This window comes from Gorilla gorilla, chromosome 7 (assembly GCF_029281585.2).
Source record: "Gorilla gorilla gorilla isolate KB3781 chromosome 7, NHGRI_mGorGor1-v2.1_pri, whole genome shotgun sequence".
In the NCBI taxonomy this organism is placed as follows: Eukaryota; Metazoa; Chordata; class Mammalia; order Primates; family Hominidae; genus Gorilla; species Gorilla gorilla.
The window spans coordinates 86,478,054-86,487,803 of NC_073231.2; positions in this window are offsets into that span (position 1 = coordinate 86,478,054).

Here is a 9,750-nt window from a genome sequence, read left to right on the forward strand (position 1 = left end):
ATATACATCTATCCTATTCTATCCCTCTAGAGAACCCTAATACACTGAACTACCTATCAAAAATCATCTGTCATAGTTCTTCAATAAAAATAAATCTCAGTCTTCTCAGTCCTCCCTCTTCCTACCATTCTGATTTTCACTTTACCCTTTTCTTGAGAATATGTCTCGCTTTGTGCTGCTTCTCCTTTTGAATCTCCTTTTGAACCATCTGCCTAGCCCTGTCCACTATCTAAAGTCTAGATTCAGTCTTGCCTTTGGTTATCCCACTTGTTTGACTTCTTAGGTCATGTTCCGGGAACTCATGCTTGTTCTAAATTTGCATTCATAAATGTTTGTTCCCTAAGTTAGAATGCAATTTCTAGGTGATTTACAATCTAGTTAATTTATGCCAAGCACATATAGCCAAAGCAACAAATATAATTTACTAATAACTCATTAGGAATATTGTTTTCAAATATTTTCCCATTTGCTGTAGCCAGTGCTAGCTCTACCATGTGGTGAAATCTCAAGGAAAAAGAAGTGACTTAGTCATCAGCCATGTCATATATGTTTAATAGTTTATGAGGTGATTTGTGGTGACAAGCATAATGAGAAGGACCTCTCTGTAACAAACACAAAGTGATTTTGAAAATAAAGGTGACGATAATTTATTTTCTTCACTATTTTCTGACAATGAATTAAATAAAAGGTCACCTAACATATCTGAAACTATACCTGCATGAAGATGTAGCCTGTATTGACTCCTCCTTCTTGAACTAGTGTTTGTTTTTCTATTACGTCTCCTGAGAGTGCTTCTCCAGTTTGCCTGCTATGACCTGCCAAAGCCACTGCTCAATTGGGCACAGACCTAGTGCATTAGAATTTTCTCCCCATCCTCCTCTCCAGCTACAGTCAGAGGAATGGCTACTAGCCAAGAAGAGGACTCATTACTTCCAAATTTCAATAAACTAGAAACATGAGCATATCTCTTCCTCCCCAAATTTGGAGGTTTCTTGATGAATGCACAACATAGTAACTTGACTTAATTAGTGGCAGTTTGGTGCAGCAAAAACGTGTATGGGTTTTGAAAACACTCAGAGGAGCTCCAAATCTCAGGTCTATCACAAACTGTGAGACTTTGAACAAGTTATTTAGTTATTAAGAGTGTGTTTGTTTCTATAGTTAATGGAGAAGCAACAGAGCTGATTTACTAATGTTGTTATAGGGCAGGCATACTGTAGGGGTTAATGTTGCTGCTCTGAAAACAAACAGCCCTGTATGAATCATGGCTCTATTACTAATTAGACTTCTTCCTAATCATAACATGGGAAGAATAATAGTACTTATCTCATAGGGTTGTTGTGAGGTTCGAATGAGTTCGTGGATGTAAAATACTTGGAATAGTACCTACCAGATGGTAAGTGGGTGAGTGCTAAATAAGGGTCAGATCGTATTTTTATGGAGAGGACTAAGTGAATTAGTCTACCACAGTGTCTGGAAAGCTCTAATGCTCTGTAAATATAACCCTCCCCACCTCTCACTGCCATACACACACTCTTTCCTCCCACTCCTCCTATTCTGAGAGTATGGAAATGTATGAAGTCAGGGTTCCGTTTCCTATAATGAACCGCCAGGCTCTCTGTCTCTCATCCCTTCTGTTCTCAAATTTTGGGTCTCCCGACTCCTAGGAGCTGAGCTTGCATGCCCTAGTGAATCCAGGTTCTGTGAGGCCTGAAATCTATGCAATGTGGGGAACCCTATTTGAGAAAAAGAGCATAAAATTGCTAATAAAAAGTTAAGTGCCAAAATAAATATTTATAAAGAGAAAGCTATTGCAATAAATTATATACTAAAAATGTGGTAAAAAGAACATCAGAAATTTCAGAAAAAAATGCATAATTTTTATTAATTTACTGACACTTCTAAACTACCTTTATCCTATGTGATTTTTCTACAAACTCTCTAGAAGCCCCTTTTTAGAATTATTTTTAAATATAATATTCTCTAGAGAAGAAGATAATTGAACTATGACAAAATAAATTTGTTTTAATTATTGGTTGTTTTAAAAAGTTTATTTCAGCTTTACAACTCATTGATAAATTCATATAAAATTTTAGAAATTTGTCAACTTTGGGGGCTTTGTAAAGTTTTATTTCATATATAAGCAAAGTTTGGAGAATTTCCTCAAAGACTGGCTTCTGTGTTCATGCATTTTATATCTTGTTTCCCCTCCATTGCCCATGTAATTTTGTACCAGAAGCACTGGTACCTTCACACCTGGAGAGCCTGTGGCCCTACTCTTCTATACTATTGCTCCTATTAAGGTGTTCCACACCTGCAAGATAGTATCACACTTCATACCTGGACACCTGTAGCCCTACTCCTCTATCCCATTGCTTCAGGTCACTAGACACGTGAGTGCTAGGGGTATTCCAACCCTACCAAGATATTCCACACCTGCCAGATAGTCCCACACTGAAATCATGGTCAATCATTTATTAAGACGTGAAAGTGACCACAAACCCCATATATATTCCACAAAACCCAAACTAAATATATTCCCAAGTTGAATTCCACTTAGATTGGTCTCCCAAATCCTTGTAGCCATTCTTATACCACCTGACACAAAGAGAATTGTGATGGATATGAAGATGGAGGAGAAATATGTAGTGGTTGTTACCAATTGCTTGTAAAATATCATATGTTTCTGAAACTTTACAAACATATACAACCTTGTGGACACGTTTTTAGCACCCCTCTCAAGGCCTTGAAAAAGCAGGTTCCTGAAGGTAAGCATCTTTTTTTTTTTTTTTTGAGGCAGAGTCTCACTCTGTGACCCAGGCTGGAGTGTAATGACATGATCTCAGCTCACTGCAACCTCCGCCACCCAGGTTCAAGTGATTCTCCTGCCTCAGCCTCCCCAGTAGCTGGGATTACAGGCAGGAGCCACCACGCCCAGCTAATTTTTGTGCTTTTAGTAGAGACAGGGTTTCATCATGTTGACCAGGCTGGTCTTGAACTCCTGGCCTGAAGAGATCCTCCCATCTTGGCCTCCCAAAGTGTTGAGATTACAGACATGAGCCACTGTACCCAGCCAGCTTTTCTTTTTAATATCCTCTGTGTGAAGTCAACTATGTCCTTGGTGACTTATCATCTAAGAAGACAAAGTCCTGCCATCAGCATTTGAGGTAACCAGGCTCTTCTCTTCACATGAACTAATTTTTCCCCATTTCCCCAGTACTATTCACACCTCTTCTCTCTTAGTTCTTCAAACTTTCTTTCTTTACTGACTCTTTTCCTCAAAACTAAAAATAGGATTAAGAATCCCCTCATTACAAAAACAGTATTAAAATCTGCTTCCCCATTGTTTCCTTATCTCACAATCAATCTATAGTCTTATCTCTTATTTCCTTTATCACTACAATGACTGCAAGAGGAGTTACAACATCTGCCCACAATTTTTGACTTTCATTTTAAAATCAACCTACTGAAATCAGGCTTCTTCCTCTGCAGTCTATTGAAAATATGCCTGTCTTAATCACCTATGACCTACTTGTTAAATTTAAACGCCCTTTTGATTTCTCAGTCTATGAGACCATCACATAGTACTTTGATTGCTTGTGACATTTGGATTTTTGAATTGTTGTCATTATAATGTATTAATCCTAACTGGCTGGGTAGGTACATATTGCTAAGAGCAAGGTTCATATCTGAGCATATAACTCATCGGATTGCATATATTAAGTTCCCGGAACTCAGCTCATCCCAGTCCAGCTTATCCTGCTGCCTGCTGAGATCTAAGCTCTTGTTGTGACATTTCCCTCATCAAGAGGCTGTAAATAACATTCTCAGACCACATATGGGGCACTGTGAGAACTGATGCTCATTAAGTGTGTTAAGTGAAAGTCATGAGTGGAGAACCAAACATTAGCTATAAATCAAAATTAACAAATGTGACTTCAGTTCTCAGGAGGCAAAACACTTCGAATCTTAAGTATTATGGCTGTCAGGAATCACATTGAATAACGCATTTCTACCCAAATATGTGCGTAGATGAAATGCAAAGAAGAAAGCTGTCAAGATAGACAAGGAAAAGGAAATCTGTTGCTTGGCCCTTGAAACAAGCTAATTTAGTATTATAAGCCATTGGAGTTTCCTTCTCAAATGGATCCATGTGGAAAATCCAGATGGCTGAATACCCAACTCATAAATGTGAAAACGAAATACATTAGCTCCAAGGCCTGAGTATAGTCAAGGCATTTTACTTACTTACTGCTGAACATTTTTAAAATAATTTGTATTTAGGAAAGAAATATATAAATGATTCTTTAAAAAATATTAGTTCATGCTGACTTTTCCAGCAGCAATCAGTATGTAGGGTTAGTAGGGTAGGGAAAAGTACTAGGGAAATTAAGATAATTTAGAAAAAAATATTAACAGGCATCATTTATCTACCAGACACTCTGCTGCTAGTTATTGAGGCTACAAAAATGTAGCACTTTTGTGGAATTCACTAACTCAGTGTATTACTAATGTTAAGAAAGGGGAAATCATCCTGGACTCTTCTATCTCCCCTATCTTCTTTCCTATCATTTAATAAATTAGCAAGCAGTATTGGGTTTACCTTTTGAAAGTCTCTTCAACATGTTCATTCATCCTTATTCACATTGCCACTGCCTACTACATGCTTTCCTAATCTCTTAGCTAGATTATTGCAATTGCCTCCCACTCCCAATATATCCTTCTCACTACCTTCCGAGAGCCCTTTCTTACCAGAAAATCAGTTTATGTTGGTCTCTTGCTTAAAATTTATTATTGGCTACCTAGAGCCTTTATGTTTATGTTTCTCTGCATAACCTAAAACTCTTCCTTCTTGTGTTATCTCAGTTCTCACCTTTATCTTCCACATAGCCAAGTCTTTCTGAGTTACTGGCTATTACCCCAAATGTCTCATGTTCTAGTATGCATTTATGCCTTTGTACCCTTACTCCCTCTGGCTGGAAGGACTTCATTTTGTCTGCTTGAAAACATGCTAGTCATTCTTACATTTCACCTGCTGTTTGAACTTACCTTTAAATCTTCACTGACTATCAGGCAAATTTAGATATTCCCTACTTTGTATCTCCTCTCTTCCTTGCACTTACTTCCATTTACCTTCTGTCATTCTTTTTCCCCCACTTAATTGTAAGTCCTTTAAAGCAAGGATCATGTCTTTATGTCTTCATAGTCTAAGTGCCTAACAATGGTTGGCACCTAATAGGTATGCATTTAAATACAGACTAAAAGGCAATAAAATAAAAGCAGACACATACTTGCCCTTATATGATATCTTAGCCAGGTTTCTCCAGCAGGCAAAACTAGATGAAAAAGAAATCATGCATCCCTACTTTATCAATAAGTGTAATTCCAGAGAACCAATGAATGAAGGAGGAGGCTTTTGAAATAGGAAAGGCAGGAAAGTCAATATGGCTGGTAGATCATGAGCTGGTTACTATAATTGATTGCTTTTCTGCATAGAGTTGTCATTTGAGAGACCATATTGCATTATAATGAGGTCCATACCAATGACAGAAGGGAGAATAATACATCTACTGGCTCTCAACTCTCATTAGAGAAAAGTATTCTCTGTGGAACATTAGTCCTCATCCACTTCCAACATATATGGAAATGGGTGTTGAACAGGTTATGTAGCACTTAATGCATCAAGACAACAAAAATCTCTGGAGCAAGAGGAAAGAGGCATGTGACAGTGGCATGAAGCAAGAAGTTGGCATATTGTGACTGGAACAAAATGAATGGCCAAGGGGCCAAAGAAAGTTGTGCCTGGGAAGATCTGAAGCAGTGTGCAAGAGTTCTCTGATACAGTCCAACTCTTGAACCACTCCAATACCCTTTTACTCTATTCATGTCTGGTTCCCGTTCTACAGTAATGCCTTTTTTTTGGGGTGGGGGGACAGAGTTTCACTCTTGTTGCCCAGGCTGGAGTGCAATGGCACGATCTCGGCTCACTGCAACCTCTGCCTCCTGGGTTCAAGCGATTCTTTTTCCTCAACCTCTTGAGTAGCTGAGATTACAGGCGCACACCGTCATATCCGGCTAATTTTTGTATTTTTAGTAGAGATGGGGTTTCATGTTGGTAAGGCTGGTCTCGAACTCCTGACCTCGTGATCCACCCACCTTGGCCTCCCAAAGTGCTGGGATTACAGGCATAAGCCAAATGCTTCCATTTTTAAGAGAAAAATATAACCCCCACTTCCCCTAAGATGATATGATGTGAGTTTAAATAGCTGACTAGCCATAGCCTCTGAAATGTTTTAATGCAAATGAAATAAGCCATACTCCCTGATATTGCAGCTGGTCCTGAAGACACATCTGAGTTTCATCATCTTCCTCCTATACTCTCCAAACAGAGTGACATCACCTTCACCAGCACTTTGTTCTTTGGTCAGGTAGGCTGCCTAATAGAAAAATCAAACTACATCCCTGTGGGGTCCAAGCCTTTATTGCCTTGTTTTTCTTGGGTAATTGTTCCAATAATTCTCTGTTGTTATCACTGGGCAGAGAAACATGATGCAATCTTTCTCAGCAAATTTTAAATTCTAAATGTAAGTCTCGTTTCCGACATTTGTTGACAGCAATTCTACATCTTTTTTTGGTATTTAGGGTTCATTACTGCATGAGTACATTACCTACATTTTCTGACTGTTGACGCACTGGCATGAAGAGCCAAAAGGGACCACATGGTCGTAGCAGAGTCTAGTTCATTGTAATATTTATTCTACCCTACTCAGAATTGTTTCTCTTTTTTGGAATGAGAAACTCTAACCAGCCGACACCAATCTTATGGGGATAGCAAGCAAAGTTCTGAAAGTAGGCCACTGGATTGATAGTGAAAGACCAATGCCCTGATTATGCTCATGGATCCGTGTGGAGTCAATTGGTTGCCAGAATGCGAAAGTCTGGAAAACATCTCAACAGAATCATCTTGAGTTCTACAATAGTGACATTACCTATAGGAGCATTTGGGGAAGTTATGGGACAATGGCTGGTTGACGTTTAATTACACCAATGACTCTTACTAGCTATAAAAGTTTCCCTTAACTACTCAGCCTCAGTTTCTTAACTGTAGAATGGGGATGTTTATAACAGAATCCACAGCAGTGGAATGCATATGTGCACACACACACACCACACATGCATATATATGGAATGAAGAGAATTATAATGATTGTTATGGATAAATGAGCCAGCACATGTTCGGTGGCCTGATATGATGGAGAATGGTGAGTTTAGAGAACTAAAGAGGTTTGATACAGCTAATGCTCAAGTGTGTACAAGATGAAAAGCAGCAAGAAATAAAATAGAAAAGGTCATCTGGTATCAGTTCCAAGAGGGATTCTGCTGCTTGATTAAGGATTTTGTTCTTTATCCTTTAGGTGATGGGAACCTCTGAAGGGTTTTCAGCAAATGAGTGACATAATCAGACTTTTATTTAAGGAGAGTAATTCTGACGAGTTTGGAGGTTAGATGGGGTGGGAGCCTGCAGCTTAGAGGTGGGAAGATGGGACACTGATTAAATGGCTGATTCAGTATTGCAGGTAAGAAAGGAGACTGAATCAAGATATGTGTGAAGATGCGATTTTTTTCACTTTGCCCTTCATCATCATTCAAAAACTATTGTTTTTCTCAAAATACAATTATTTTTCTAACGTGTCTTAATAATTCTCTATTTAAACAGATTGAATAACACATCCTCATGGAATAAGCACCAGCCACACTGCAGTCTACCAATATGCCTTGCACACTTGCACAAATGCTGCCAGAGTGACATCCCTGCTGGGTCGACTGAATACCAGCTCATTTCTCACTTACACAATCAATGATTCCTTCTCTTCTTCCCTGCTGCATGGGCACTTTGCTGAACATAGTTTTGTTTTTGCTAGCCTGACTAGAAAAAAAAAAAAAAAAGACTTGTTTAGGTAAGATGCTTAATTAACGAATGAATAGTGCTCTCTTGTTCCTTTCAAGCTGTCTCCCACATTTTAAATTTACTGGACAATGCTAATAAACTCAAATGGGACCTAATGGTTTTCCTTGGGGATAGAGAAAGTTAGAAAATTGCTAAGTAAACACAGCATAGTGAAGACAAAGCAATGCGAAATTCAAATCTTAATGATACCACACACATTACACAGGTAGTAAAGGAGAGGATGTCAACAACGTTTGCTTTTTCATACACATTAAAATTTTTAAGAGCTAACTGTTCAAATTTTTAAGAGCAACCATGTCAAATATTTTTATGCACAATATGATTGAAAAATGAAACATAAAAATATTTTCTTATTTGTATTAAAGATTCCAGCCTCTCAGACACATAATCTGAAGGGTTTTTTTTACTTCTTTTTAATCAGAATTTTCTTCTTGAATCCGGAAGTCAATCCTCCATTCATAATTTTAAAACTTTTTGAATTATATGCTTTACCTTTCTAAATCTGATTTTTATTTCATAGGAAGGAGGAAAAACCTATTACAAGTGGGCATTGTGATTTTATAATCTTAGGGTACATTATTTTCTCCAAGTATGTCCACCTGCCTTTAACAAATATATTTATTTCATCCTTATTGACTCTTTATTATTAGTTCTGTCTTTGGATAAGAGTCTGTTCTTTTCCAGGGAACATGTCCTCATTTTTTTTCTTTGTTAAGGCATTTTCTTTTGTAGTAGCTGGTAATTTGTGACTTCACCACACACTTGGCAGATATCCTTATTCCTCGTAATGATCACATCAACATCAGCAATGAATATCAATGATAATGATGTCCCTCTTCAGGCTCTTTCCTAGGCTGATGCATCTGGCCTCCTTGAATGGCATTCATTAGAACCAAGCACCAAGATAATAATACACCGAAGCCAGTGATGCCAGCCTTTCTCTCTTTGACCAATTACCTCCTGGACCTTGTTCAAATGGAAACCAAACCACCCTGAATAACTTTACTCATCTGTAGAAGTTAGGAAAATACATGAGAAGCTACAAGTAAAACCTCAGAGCTCTTTTTTTGGACGATATAAAGAGATGTTCATTCTAACTATATAATATCAGCATTTTCTTATGCCATTATTTGTCAGCACTGCAGAGCAGAGAATGAGTTTTATACAGATATTCAAAGTGATAGTGTATAAAGTATTGAAGGTTTAGGGCATATATTTATATCCTCAACTGTAGGATAACCTGATGGTCATTAAATTAAAGTCTAGGGCTACAGTAATATTGGATTAAGAGAGATTTCTGAACTGTTATATCAATCAAAGTTATAAGAATTTGATGATTAGTGGCTATATCACTCAGACACTTATCACAATATAATTCTGTAATGAATAACAATAAAAATAAAGCGTAGTATTATGATACTCATGTAGGATACCCGATTATTATTTTTTCAGTACAACATGGTAACTGGAAAATAAACACAGTAAAGAAATAGAGTTATTAGCAACACTACAAAACCAGATTGTGAATGAGTCAAAATGTCAGAGTGATGATAAGTGTTTGTGGAAAGCAGCTGGAGATCCTAATTAAATCATAGTTTACACACTTTGATAGTACTGATTTCTGACATTGACATGTATACAAAACATACAATATGGTTGTCATTTTATAGGCATATTTACATATATGTTTGTATGCATACATAGATACACATATAAGCACAGATGTAGACTAAAACTCCTCATAAAAGGCTTAGCACAACTTTAAATAATTTTACACCAAC